The sequence below is a fragment of the Motacilla alba genome, chromosome 20 (genome assembly GCF_015832195.1).
Source record: "Motacilla alba alba isolate MOTALB_02 chromosome 20, Motacilla_alba_V1.0_pri, whole genome shotgun sequence".
Lineage (NCBI taxonomy): Eukaryota > Metazoa > Chordata > Aves > Passeriformes > Motacillidae > Motacilla > Motacilla alba.
The window spans coordinates 1,326,757-1,340,766 of NC_052035.1; positions in this window are offsets into that span (position 1 = coordinate 1,326,757).

The following is a 14,010-nucleotide window of genomic DNA, read 5'->3' on the forward strand; positions in this document are numbered from 1 at the left end:
GGGCTGTGCTGAGCTCCTGCAGCCCTGGGGAGCAGCCAGGAGCTGTCCAGAGATGCCTTCGTCCCTCACATGGGATGGGACCACTAATGTTTTTTTTTGTTTGTTGGTTTTTTGTTGTTGTTTTTGGTTTTTTATTTGTTTTTGTTAAGGTTGGGATTAAATTGTGAGATAGTTTTTTTTGTTTGGATTTAGCTGTTTATTCATTTGTATTTATATTATATTATGGTTATATACATTATATATTATGTTATTATTATATATAACATATATCATATATTATAATATATATAGTGATATGTATAATATTATACTATATTATAGTTTTATAAGTTGTGAGTTTCATGATATTTTATTCTAATAAGGTAAAAATGGAGACGTATCTTTTTTATAAGGCTTTTAAGGGTAAACTGTTGAATTAAGAAATTATATTTAAATTATTTTTATTTTTAACTTAATAACTAATTATTTGTGTTCTGTAATATGGATTTTTAAATTTAATTATATAATACTACTTAAACTTATCAAGAAGAAGGTGAAGAAGGTGAAGAAGAAGGTAAAGAAGAAGGATTAGTTTTTGTCTTAAAACGTCTATTTTGTTTTATTTATATTACGATATTTCAAAACTTTAAAGTTTTCTATTATGTGATACTATACACTTTTTGGTTAAAAAACTAATTTTAAAAATGCCCCAGTGGTGCCTGGAAGGAAACAAGGGTAGGAAAGGAGTGGAGGAAAGGAGCCTGCAGCAGCCCCATGGGCAGTCCTGGTGCTCATTGTCTGGCTGGGTCAATTCTGCACCCTGTGCATTTGCATGTGGCATCCCCAGCCCTGCTGCTCCTGCCAGCCAACATCCCTGGGCACCGCAGCACCAGGGGCACCAGGGGCACCAGTAACCTGCTGGCAGAGCCAGGGCTGACGTCTGAGGGCTTTATTCTACTGAAACCCCAAAACTCAAAGCAGACATGGAAGCAGTCCGGCCTGGGCTGCCAAGCCCTACTGCCGGTGGTGAGCAGAGTCTGACAGGAGGGAAAGCAGCACTGTCACCTCCCTGCACGTGTGACAGGGGAGCCAAAGGGAGGGGCCCTCTGCCGTGGGAACACAGAATGCTCTGGGCTGGGAGAGACCTCAAGGATCATCTCGTCCCACCCCCTGCCGTGGCAGGAGCACCTTCCACTGTCCCAGGCTGCTCCAAGCCCTGTCCAGCCTGGCCTTGGGCACTGCCAGGGGTGGGGCAGCCACAGCTGCCCTGGGCAGACTGAGCCAGGGCCCCAGAGCCGAGGCAGTGTTCCAGGTGGGCCAAGGTAAGACAGGTGAAGGGAGGAGCCTCCTGCCCGCCCCTCCTCTCCCCGGAGTGGATCGGTCCCTAGCCCTGACCTGGAGACACCAATCCCACCACAGCCAGATCCAGTCCTCCCTTATCTCCTTCCCATATCTCCCTATTTTTTCCTCACAAGACGCTCTGCTCCTTGAATGCTGCTGTGTCTCATCACTGTGCTCTGGCTCCCAGACCACCCCCTGCTGCCATTACCCAGCTCCTGATCTCCTGGTACACGCTGGCCCCGTGGCAGGGAGGGGAGCGAGCAGCATTCCTCTATTTCTGTCGGCCACCTCCCCGTGCTCCCAGCGCCCTGCTCTGCACGCGGGGGTAGGGCTGGATGGCCTGGGGCTCCCCCTGCCCAGCCACACTCGGGCATTTCCCTGGGCAGGGCTCTGGGCACTGCTGCTCTGCTCCGTGGCCCGTGCTCGGGGCACAGCTGAGGGAGGGCTGTGCTGCCCAGCAGCAGGAACAGCAAAGGGAATTCTGCCCCTTCCCCTTCCTGCCATCACTGGGACTGTGTCCCTGAGGGGCATCTGGGAGGTGCCACTGAATTGTTCAAACTGGAAAAGCCCTCCAAGATCATGGAATGCAACCGTTCCACCAGCATTGCCAGTGCCACCACTAAGCCATGTCCCCAGGTGCCACATCCACACCTTTCTTCAACACTTCCAGGGACGGTGACTCCGCCTGCCTTCTTCTGCCCTGCCTGGCCACCTTTTCCGCAGAGAAATTTTCCCTGCTGTCCAATCTAAACCGCCCCTGGTGTAACTCGAGGCTGCCAGAACCAGGACACGTTACCCATGGAGCAGAGCACCCTCGGCACGTCCTGGTGGCCCCCAGGCCCTGGAGCCAGGCTGCCCACCTGCCAGCTGGGCCAGCTGCCACATCAGGGCTCTGGAGCTCGATCCTCTCCTGGCCTGGGATGAGATGGAGGCAGAGACAGACAGGACTGCGCGGCTGGGGAGCTGCACGGTGCCTGTTCTGAGCAGGGACAAGCCACAGCAGGAGCCTCAACCTGGCCTCTGCCACTCACCCCAAATGCCCAGGGTGCTGCCAGGTGCCACACTTGGAGCACAAGCCCTTTAGCCAAGGAACAGTTCCCAGCCTGAATATCCAAGCAGGAAAGAGAACAGCCTAGTGTGGGACAGAGAAGAACCAGCTCGGTCCCCAGGGGACAAGGCACCTTCCAGACTGTCCTCCTGGTCCTGCAGCTGCCCAGGCACAGAACAGGGGGACAAGGACTCACCAGGGCCATCTCCAAAGCCACAGACCGCCCCCCCCAGGACGAGAACAAGGCAGATGTTGCACTCTCTCCAGCTAGCCACATCTGGGGGTTCCCTCAGCCACAGATGTTTCCCAATGCTCTTTGAGGATTTCTCTCCCATAGCTCAGGTCTTTACACCACCCTGTGAGGAGCTGCTTCCCAGGCAAACCCGGGGCTGCTGGAGGGAGGCTCCGAGGCCATCAGGTGCTCCCTGGACAGCTCGATGGAAGCTGTCCCGGCTCCCACCTCTCCTCCACTCCTCTCTGGTTTCTCAGTCTCAGCAGTGCCTGCTGTGCTTGCGACACAGGCACACCCTCCTCCATCCCCAAAATCCCCCTGTCCCCCCCACAGCCCCACGGTCACCGCAGAGCAGCAGCGGGGATACTGGCACACACGGGGTCTCCGAGGGGACACAGACAGACAGACTGACAGCACTGAGGGCACTGGATTACCTGTGGGTAACTGGGTTCCAGGCCAGCTGGGTTACCTGGCCAGGTGTGGTCATGGGAGCTCCTGCAGGGCCACAGTCGCCCAGAGCTGAGGTCCCGAGGTGCCCTGCAGGCCCCACAGGTCCACTGCTGTCCCAGCAGCGCAGGGACACAGGGCAGAGAGCCCTGGTGCTGGCCGTGCTGCCCCCCAGCCCTGCCCCCGGCCCCCAAAGGAGGAATGAGTCAGTGCTCCAAGGCCACTCGTGCACGGTGTGGGTGGAGCAGAGCTGCAATTTCTTCCCCAGGAGATTACACTCCTTTCAAAGGCCTCTTTATTTATTTCTCCTTTTGGAACACAGCAATTACTGACTCCCCGACTCCCCCGCACCTGGGGCTGCCACCCGTGGGCAGGGGACACTCAGGACACTCACACCCTCCAGTGTGCCAGGCTGGCAGCACAGCACAGCCAGGCCTCCAAGCTCCTCCCAGGACCCATGGGTCACTGAGGAGTCAGGAAATGACCAGCAGCTTCACTCCTGGGCCACAGGACACCTGCAGCCCCACGGCCACCCCAGTCCTGAGCGGGACACCCGGAGTGTGGCATCCAGAGGGTGCCAGAGGTGCCCGGCAGTCAGACACAGCCTGGTTGGGGCGCTGGTGGGAGAGAGGCAGGAGAAGCTGGGACGATGCTGGAAGGAGCCTCAGGGCTCCTCCTGGCTCTGTGGCACTCTGTGCGAGCTGAGATGGTGTCGCTCCCTGTCCCCAGAGAGATGCTGGTGTAACTCATTGCCAGCTGCAGACAAACAGAGCTTTTAGTGCTGGGGACACTCCGCGACACTTCCCAGGGTCAGCTGCAACGTCCCTGCTCTGAACAGAGCCCTGGGGCCGCTGAGAACCCTGCAGGAGCCCTGTCCCAGCCCGGCTGGGGTGGCCACACCTCCCCCAGCTCAGCTGGGTCCTGCCCTGCCTGGCACCGGGGCTCAGGGAAATGAGGGAATGTGCTGAAGGGCTGCGAATGAGGAAGCATTCCTTTAATCTTCATTCCTTTAATAGTTTAATTCCTTTAATTTTCTTTATTACAGCTCTTAGATTAGTCCGTGGTTCATCTGGAACATTCAGGTGATGGTCCTGTATCCGGAATCTGATGCTTGTTGTCAGTGAAGGAGTTGATTTATCCATGCTGATTCGTGCTCCTAGTTCTTGAAGAAAATTGCACACAGAGTGGCTAATTGTGTTAAGGTGAGGAGTGTTTGGGTGACAGAGGAGGAGCTCATCCATAGCAGCAAAAGTCCAAACAGGAAAGAGGCTGCTGCTGATTTCAGCTGTTAGGGCAGGAGAGAAGGGATGGAGGAGAAAAGGGCTGGGAGCGACTCCCATTGCAGCTTTCCTAAAATAGTAGAGGCATTCTCTGTCAGATATAGCAAGCCTGCTCCCACTAGCTGGGTTAATAAGAACATGATAAAAAGCCTGAGATCAGTCCAAAGAAATCCTGGGCATCCCCATGGGCAATATCCCAAGAAGTGTGGTGAGATTCAGGGCCCAATATTTTGGAAACAGCATAGAGTTCTTTCCTCTGGAGAACTGAGGGAAATCCACCACAGGGCTTGGCACGAGCCAGGCTGTCCTTTGGGGAGGGGACAGGGCTGAGGGCAGCACCCAGCACAGCTCACATTCGAATACTAGAGCTGCCTTCAATCAGCATCACCAGAGCTCACGGCTCCTCTAGGAGCAGCTTCAGGCACTGCTGGGAGAGACAGAAAATCCACCAGATGTTGTCCAGGCAGGATGGAAGGAAAGCAGAAGCACACCAGGAAAGGTCACCTCAAGGAAAAGCTCCTCCTGTTGTCCTCTCCATGAGCTCTCCTTGCTTGCAAGGACACAAGCAGGACTGAAGTCTTCCCAGCACATATCACCTGCACTGCCCGAGGCCTCTGCTGCCCACCAGGAGGGCACAGGGAAGCACCAGTGCCCCCATTTCCTGCCAGGAGGTGCCCCCAGGGCAGCCTGCACAGCCCCAGCCCCAGCCCAGCCTGTGGCACTGATGGACTGCTCCTGCTTTGGCACCCGATTCCTGCAGAGCACAGAGGGAGTCCAGGGCAGCATGGAGCTGTCCCCTGGGCAGGGTCACTCCTTACACACGTCACCTCCAGCTCAGAGCACATCCAGCTGGCAGAGGGATGTCCCTGTGGCTCTGCCCCAGCCCTGGGGCAGCACTCTCAGCACGGGCTCCGAGCCCCGCTCACCCTGCTGAGCCTCTCCACATCATCTTCCCACCAGCACATTTCTCATCCCCAGTGTGGAGCTGGGGCCTCCCCTGGCTACTGGCCCTGCTGCAGAGACCTTTCCCTGGCTGCTCTCAGCCCTGGTGCTGAGCCCTGTCCCAGTACATCCCAGGGAGGAAGAGCTGTGGGATTGGAGGCAGAGATCCCCTTGTTCAGCCCTGTCAGGTTTTGCTGTCCTTCCTCATGCCAGACATCCCCTGTCTCGCCTCCCCCAAATCCCACTGCCCACACAGGTTCCCATCCCACCTCACCCTCTCACACATCCCTCAGAACTGCCTTCCTCGTGTCTTGCTAAATCCAAGCATCTGCATTCCTCAAACCTCCTCCAACCCACTCCTGCCCCATGTCCTGGTGCCACCATCCCCATCTGGGAAGGTCTTCAGAGACTGCTCTGCTCCCCAGACCTGCAGGGGCTCTGCTCTCCTGGAGATCCCACCGGGTGTTTTCATGGGCTGCTGGTGCCACACAGGGCTGGGAGGAAGCAAAATACCTCCAGCACCTCCTCAGGCCAGCCCATGGTGCCTCTGGTGCTCAGCACTCCACACATTGACCCCCACAGTGAGCCAGATCTGATGTGTGCGCCCATCCCTGCCTCGGCCTCCGTGGGCTCTCCAGAGAAAAGGGCTCTTCCAGGGATGCTGTGGCACCATGCTGGTCACACATCTGTGTCCCATCTCACAGGACAGGCTCCTGGCACGTGTCCTGCAGCAGGTCTCTGCAGCCACCACAACACCAGGGGCCGGTGGATGAGGGCAGGTACCTTGGACAGCCTCCACTCTCATTCCCGTTCCCTTTGGGAGGCAGCCAGGCCGGTGGGAGAAAAATGATCCTCACTTCCAAAAACTTAAAAGGTTTGTTAAAACCTTATCAAAAATCACAACAGAAGACTGAATAAAGAAAATATCACAGTGCCAGGAGCAGAGGATCTTTCCCACCATGAGCTCACCCACACCATGGAGGTTTCACCTTTTAACCCTTTAGCCCCTCCCAAAGTTCTGTCCATCAGCTCCTTCTTCGCTGTCCCAAACTCAGGCCACCCCCCCGATAACGACAGAAGGGGGGTAAAACATAACTATAAATCTACAAAACCTATCTGAACATATCTACAGGATATTTGCCCTTTAATTGTGAGAGTCAACCATGGCATAACTCATCTATCACAGCTGGGGCAGGGAGGGCACGCAGAGCTCTCCAGCACCGCATCTCCCATCGAGCACAGAGCAGGAGAGACCAGTGTGAGCAGCAGAGAGAGAAACCAGGGCGTGGGGAGGAGGAGGAACAGCTTTGCATGCGGGGCAGCCCCAGGGAATGGGTGCACAGCAGTGCTCAGGCAGCTGCTGCCCGGGACATCCCGTTCCTGGGCGCTTCCCTCACCCCCGCTCCCTGCAGGACAAGTGGAGCCGCTGCTGTCGTCCCTTGGTGGCCACAAGGCTTTGTCACCATCAGCACAGGGAGGCTGAGCAGGTCCTGTCCCGGCAGCCGGGCTGGATGCAGGCAGCCCCGCTCACACCTGAGCCGAGCCCAGCTCCTCGCCTGGAGCAGCGCTGATCAGGGACACCCGGGCACATCAGCCGCAGCACTGCACACCTGCTTTGCATGTTTGGAGAGGAATCCCCGCAGCCTTTCCCAGGGATTCCTCTATCCATCACCTCCCCTTCCGCCCTGCAGAGCAGAAATCACTCGAGCCTCCCCTCACCCATGTGAAAAACATGTTCACTCTCCTGTGAAAATGTAAAAAGTTCAGTAAAGGACAATGGGAGACAAGGAGTACAGAGCAAAGGTTATCACGGCCGGGTGCATTTTGGCACTGAGCCAAGAGCACACTCTTACCTTTGGGGTACCCCTTAAATACTTTTAATTACATCAGCCTGTTACAAATTCAGAGACCCTCATGCACAGTAAACTTTCCCCCAAACTAGTTCACATGTTCCAAGAACTGTTTAGCCCGGCTCCTCCTTGGGTCCACCTTTTTAGAGCACGTGCATTCCTTGGGTGTGGTTTTAGTCCATTCTTATCACCTCCAGTTCTGGGCCCTGCCCACACTGCCTTCAGCCGGTGAGTGCTGATGGTTGGCAGATCTGTACAGGTGTCCTCGTCCTGTGTGCATTGGGTGTTATCCCATCCCAGCGGGCATTTTAACACAAGAACACTGATATCAGCTATTTCACTAAGCTTAATTAACAACAGAAATAAAAACTATATCTTTATAACAAAGTTACTTTAACACTACACGTATACAATGCATTTTAATATTTGCAGAAAGCCAATATTATAATGTGTATCTCTAACACCCACCAGGGACACGAGGGAGAGGGGAGATTCTGAGGGCACTGGGCAGAACCAGGAGAAGAAGCTGAGCCCAAGCCCCATTGCCTGCCCAGGGCCCTCAGCTGAGTGATGCACACATGGGAGCTGCCCTTCCTGATGAGAGGAATGATGGATTTGTCTTTGCAATGAAACTGTGAGCTGGTAGATAAAACTAGCACTGAGAGATAAAAGAAACAATGGGAAGGACTCCACTGATTGATGAATGGAAAAAGGTATTTGCCTTTACAAACAAACTGAAGGTTTGCTGACAAATGAAACTGGATATTGAAAGATGAAAGAAACAATGGGGGAAAACCCTAATTTCCATAGGAATTAAAAATTAAAGGGGAGAGTTATGCATTAGAGGGGGATCTTTGGTATCAGGCGTTCCGGGAAGTCTGAACCTCCCAAGTACCTCAGGCAATGGGGAAAGAGAGAAGGGAAATGCAGCCGGGACATTGGGATAAAAAGGAGGCTGTGTCCTCCAAAAATTGAGAGACCCCAGGGGAATGTCCCATGGCCTCTCCCTTTATTTAAATAAAGTTAAAAGGACTCCTCTGCCTCCTTTTTGGACATAAACCTCTGATGTTTGTGGATTAACTTTCCTGACACTGAGCACCCTGGGCTTCAGCTTTGAGGGACCCTCCTGGGTGCACAGGCAAAGCCACCAAAAGATGCTTTCACTGTTTTGGAAATATATACCAAGTTTAAATTGTTTTATTCTATAGCTTTAGTCATTTTTGTTCACCCTTGGCACAGTGGAAGGGAATTGAACTTTCTTTGCAGGGGATTGGTCCAGCAGGCAAGGTCTGATGAGCTTAAAACTCAACAGACTGGGAGTGGCACGAAGGTACACAAGAGATAATGACCATTAACAACCATTAATGACCATCAACGGCAAACATCACCCCTGGCTTGGTCAGAGATACCTGGTCTGGGAAAAGAGAGATAAAAATGAGAGCCTAATTAACATCGAAAGTGAAGAGATTGATAAGCAATAGGAAACCAAATACTGAGAACTGAGCAATGTGGGACCAATGTACATTGAATCAATGAATTTCTATGGGTTGTGACAGTGTATGTAAAAATTCTCGTAAAGTTTATATGTGATGGAATGATTTCCTCTGCACACCTGGGCAATGTGTGGATGCAATGATTTCTGCTGCACATCCTGGCCAGAATGAAGTAATGCCTTGATTCTCTTACACTGAAAATGTTGGAGAGTTTTTGGTTTTCCCACAGCTTTGGTGACAACTGGGTGGTGACCATGGGGAAAAAAAATGGTTTACTGCTGGTGCACGACAAGACCTTCCATCTCCTTCCATCTCCTTCCATGTCCTCCCACTCTTCAGGTGTGGGGAGGCTGATGAGTTGAGCCTCACTGGAGCTGGGTGAGGACCCCAGCCACAATCAGAGGAGTTGTCTCGTCTTTTGAAGCAGCAGTAAATGTTTTGCCACTGAAGAAGGAAAGGGAGAGGAAGAAAAAAAAATGTAAATCAAAGGTAGCTTTTCCCTTGGGAGTTTAAAAGAATCTTTGCAGGGAACAGTGGATAATAAGGAAGGTGGAACATCTTTTGCTAATGCAGGAGAGCTCTTGACCTACCCGATTCTGCTGAGGAATGAAACGAGTGAGAGCCCCGGAAGGAACATTAGGTACACTGGTTATCGGTCTTGTTAAGAAATTCAGTCCATTAAATGAACACACTTGGGCAGTGAGGAGTTTCAGCAGTGCTCAGCACACAGAGCCCTCCCCAGCAGGCTGGTGCTAATGAAATAAAGCCATTAGAGGCCCCAAGTTACCACGCAGCACAGCTGGGTGAGTGTTTAACTGCTCCCTGCTGCACTGACTGCACTGGCAAGGTCTCTCAGAAGTCTGTGGAGCTCAGCAGACTCTCAAGTGATGCTTTTTAAATCCTGAAGTGGCTGTCTGACAAACAAAACAAAAATACCCCCAGACAGGAGGCTGTGCTTCACACAAAGGGAAAAATCGAGCCCGAGGGGCTGCCCAGCATTTCTGCCTGACTCCTCTCCTCTCCCAAGGCTTGCCAGCTCATCCTGTCTCCAGCCCCTCCTGCCCAGGTGCCAGGAATTCACCCCAGGGACATTTGTGGATGTCACAGAGGTGGTCAGGCAGTCCTTGTGGCATTACCCTGCTCTGGAGCCGCTGAGCACAGGTGGCAGAACAGGGGATCCCGTCCCACGGAATGTGTGAGCAGCTCACACCACTCTGAAGGGCCTAAGAACCTACCCAGAGAAGGATTTCAGCACTGAGCGAATACATATTAATGTGGCCCCATAAAATCCTCCATCAAGCCTTATTAAAGGATAATTCACTTTCTGTCACTGGGAGCAGTCACGCTCTGCCTGGAGGGAGCAGCTGACCCGAAATCAGGTTCTGCCAGGGCTGTGGTGCAAAGCCTGTCCTGGTGTTGGATTATACTCTTCTCTGACCCAGAGATGGGGCAACTGAGAGGCATTTTAAAACTTTTATTCTTTTAGTCTCATGAGAAGGGTGAGATTTCTTGTATTTTTGATGTTGAAATTTCCAATCCAGCATTTTGAGCATCAGCCACGACGCTGTCTCAAGTATGATCTTGGGTGTGATCCAACACCCTGGTGCTCCATGGACCAGGCAGTCCTGGGAAATTCCTTCCACACCAGCAGGAACTGGGGCATGTGGGAAGCACCAGCTCCCAGCTGGGATGCCCAGGACAGCCCAGGATGTGTCACAGCACTCTCAGGATAACCCTGGGATAACAATTCCTTGGAATGGCTGCAGTGTAACAGCAATCAGGCTGGATAATAATTAGTATAGACTCCATGTATTACAGAAGGCTGATCAATAATGATAGCCTTTATTAAGAAACCCATACTTTTATACCTTAGTTTGCTACAGGTAGACCTAATTGGTCCAGCAATCAACAAACCATCACCATTGGCTAATTAAGAAACGACTCTTTGGTAACCAAATCTCCATACCACATTCCACATGTTCACAATACCAGGTGCAGCAAGTGAAGATAAGAATTGTTTCTCATTCTCTGATCTCCTCACAGCCTTCCCCAGGCATCATTCTGGGAAAGTTGTGTGTTTCTCTCTGTGGCCAGAGAGCTGCTGCCACACTGCAGTGGGGCTGTCTCCAGCCAGCTGTGTCAGGCAGCCCCGGCATTCCCTGCTGAACACAGGGACAGACCAGGAACACAGAGACGTTCCTGTAGCACAGATGCAGAAATCCCGACATCGGCCGCTAAACCTGTGAGGATGGAGCCACCCAGAGGTTCCTCTCCTGCTCTGACACAGCAGCTTTCCCTCTCTGCAGCCAGCATTTGCTCCTGCCGGCCAAATTTTAACAGCAAAGTTGGATCTGAAGCCCCTGAGGATGCTGCTCATGGGAACTCTCCGAAAAAGGCAGCACGGGCAGCCCCTCCTTCCCTCCCTCCCTCCCTCCCAGCACACACGGAAAGGGATTTTTGGGGAAACAAGAGGAACTCCTCCCTCTAACAGCACTGCTCCTGGGACATTTGAGCTTCTTGCCAAGCCAGGGAGGGGATGAGCAAGTGGCACAATAAGGGCAGAATCCCACGGGAATTCCTGTCCTGGCTGGTGTGGGGCACCCAACACTGACTCCTGAAAAACAATCTCTGGGAATTCCCACTCTTTAGAATCCCAGAATGGTTTGGGTTGGAGGAACCTTAAAGATCAACCCATCCCCTGCTATGGCAGGGACACCTTCCACTGTCCCAGGCTGCTCCAAGCCCCATCCAGCCTGGCCTTGGGCACTTCCAGGGATCCAGGGACAGCCACAGCTGCTCTGGGCACCCTGTGCCAGGGCCTCACTTCCCTCACGAGGGAGAATCCCTTCCCAATATCCCACCTAACCCTGCTCCCTGGCAGTGGGAAATCGTTCCCCCTTGTCCTGTCACTTCATGCCTTTGTTTAAACAAAGATAATTTCATAAAAAAAAAAAAAAAAAAAAAAAAAAAAAAAAAAAAAAAAAGATAAAAAAACCTAAACAGGATGAAACAGGTCAGATTCTCAAGGAAATTCCTGTCCCCCAGAGATCCTTTCCCCACAGACATGGCCACCTTTTTGCCTGCTCAAGTGCAGAAAGAATCCCCAGTTCTGTCCAGTCAAAAGAAACAGCTCTTGTTTTGTGCATTATCTGAAACCTCCACAAATCCATGTCTGCTGGGAAGGGATGTCTCTTCCAAACCCAGCTATTTCAATAATATCCATTACATACTGCTTTTCCAAACCTCTTCAGCCTCCTGTGTGCCCACAGCTCCACCCAGGTTAAGCTTTCCTGGGTGTTCCAGGTTCTTCCTTGCACTTCCAGCTGCTCCTCAGCTGAGGGAGAAATCAGGGATTTTTGAATAAAAACCAACGACAACTTCCTTTTATTTAACTAATTTATTTAGAAGCTTGAAATCTGCTTTTGTATTTACTGTAATGTATAAAAATCACAGCAATCCTCTTTATGCTGCCCTCTCCCAAAGGTGTGCAGGCACAGCCTTCACAGCTGGGGGGAGAAGCAGATTTTGTTATTAAAAATCAACAAATGTGGCTAAACCTGCCCTTGGGGGAGGAAAAATATACTAAAAAATGCTAAAAATCCTCTAGCATAGGATAGAACTACACCCGTTCTGGGCAGCCCCACACATGCCAGGGGCAACTACTGCCCCCCAACCCTAACCCCAACCTCCAGCCCAAGGGTTTTGAGGGGCTCCAGGCTCCCTTCCTCATCTTCCCACCCTTCACTAACCCTCCTTTACAAACACCAGCTGATTTCCTGAATTATTTAATGGTTGTGCTGGAAGGAGACATAATCTGTCCAGGCAGACACATGAGCAAATTGCAGAGGGGCACTGGAGGGGCACTGGACCTGCTGGCACCTTCCTCCTGCCAGGGCAGCCTTGCCTGGCCCTGGGAGAGCTGCAGCTCCCTCAGCGAGGGGGAACATTCCAGGCTGTGGCTTCAGGGCTCTGGAGGCTGGGAGGTGTCCCAGCAGCACGTGACACATTCCCAGTTTGTGCAGGACACGGGGGCACTGCCCACAGCCGGGCACTGCCCCGGGATGGAGCCAGGGAAGGGAGCCTTGTTCTGTCCCCTGTCCCTTCCTGCCCCACCAGGGCCTGGCAGGGGCTGTGGCTCAGGGTTTGGTGTGGTATTTGCTGGGTCTGCAGGATGAAGGAGGAAATGATGAATTTAATTCCATGTTCTTAGAAGGCTAATTTATTATGATATGATATGATATGATATGATATGATATGATATGATATGATATGATAGAATCCTATACTAAAATTACACTAAAGAATAGAGAAAGGATACAGACAGAAGGCATAACAAGATACTAATGAAAAAGTTGTGACTCTCTCCTCAGAGTCCGACACAGCCTGGCCATGAGTGGTCATTAAGTCAAAACAATTCACATGTTGGATAAACAATCTCCAACCACATTCCAAAGCAGCAAAACACAGGAGAAGCAAATGAGATAACATTGTTTTCCTTTTCCTCTGAGGCTTCTCAGCTTCCCAGGAGAAGAATCCCAGGCAAAGAGGATTTTTCGGAAAATATGATGGTGACAGTTTGGTTCCCAGTCCACGGCTCCCTCGAGCAGCAGTGGCCAAGGGCAGCTGGGGAAGGTGCAGCCCTGCAGGATGCAGGGCATTCCTGCTTCAGCTCCACTGGGAGCCCAGCGGGCAGGGCAGGAGCGGGACCAGGGCACCCGGAGCAGCGGCCCGATGGATTTTTCCTCCCATTGATTGACCCACATGGGGTTCATTTGCATGAAGGCTGCCCTGCAGCTCATTAGCCCTGTCCTAATGAAGCCCCTGAAGTGAAGGTCTCCCGGGCTCCAGCACAAACCGGGCTCTGTGGGGCATCCCCATCCCTGCCCAGCCCCAGCCCCAGCCCAGCTGGTGCCGCCCTTGTCTCCACGAGCAGCTCCCATATGCCAGCAGAGCAGGACAGGAGGCTCCTGGAGGGGAGCAGGAGTGGCTGTGGAAGAGCTGAGCATGGCAGGAAGGAATGGCCAGAGCCAGCACATCCCTTCTGCAGGAGCAGGGCTGCCCAGCGAGCCACTGAGACTGTTTGACAATTGCCAGCAGTTCCAGGAGTAAATTATTTCTTTCTCAGAGAGAGGAATCAAGGAGCTCCACTCCATCTTTTTCCATATTCCAGGAGCTCAGTGCCAGCCAGTCCATCTGCAGCAGCTGGGGCAGGCCCTGTCCAGCTGCCAAAGCACAGCAGATACAAACAGTGCTCCAAACAAAGGTGGTGTGTCTAAGAGACCCTGGAAAACCTCTCCCTCCGGGGAGCTGTTGGAGGCACAAATGGATTTCTATTCTGTTATTTCTGAAGAAAAATAAGGGTACAATAACAACAAACACCAGAAAAACCTAATAAAAC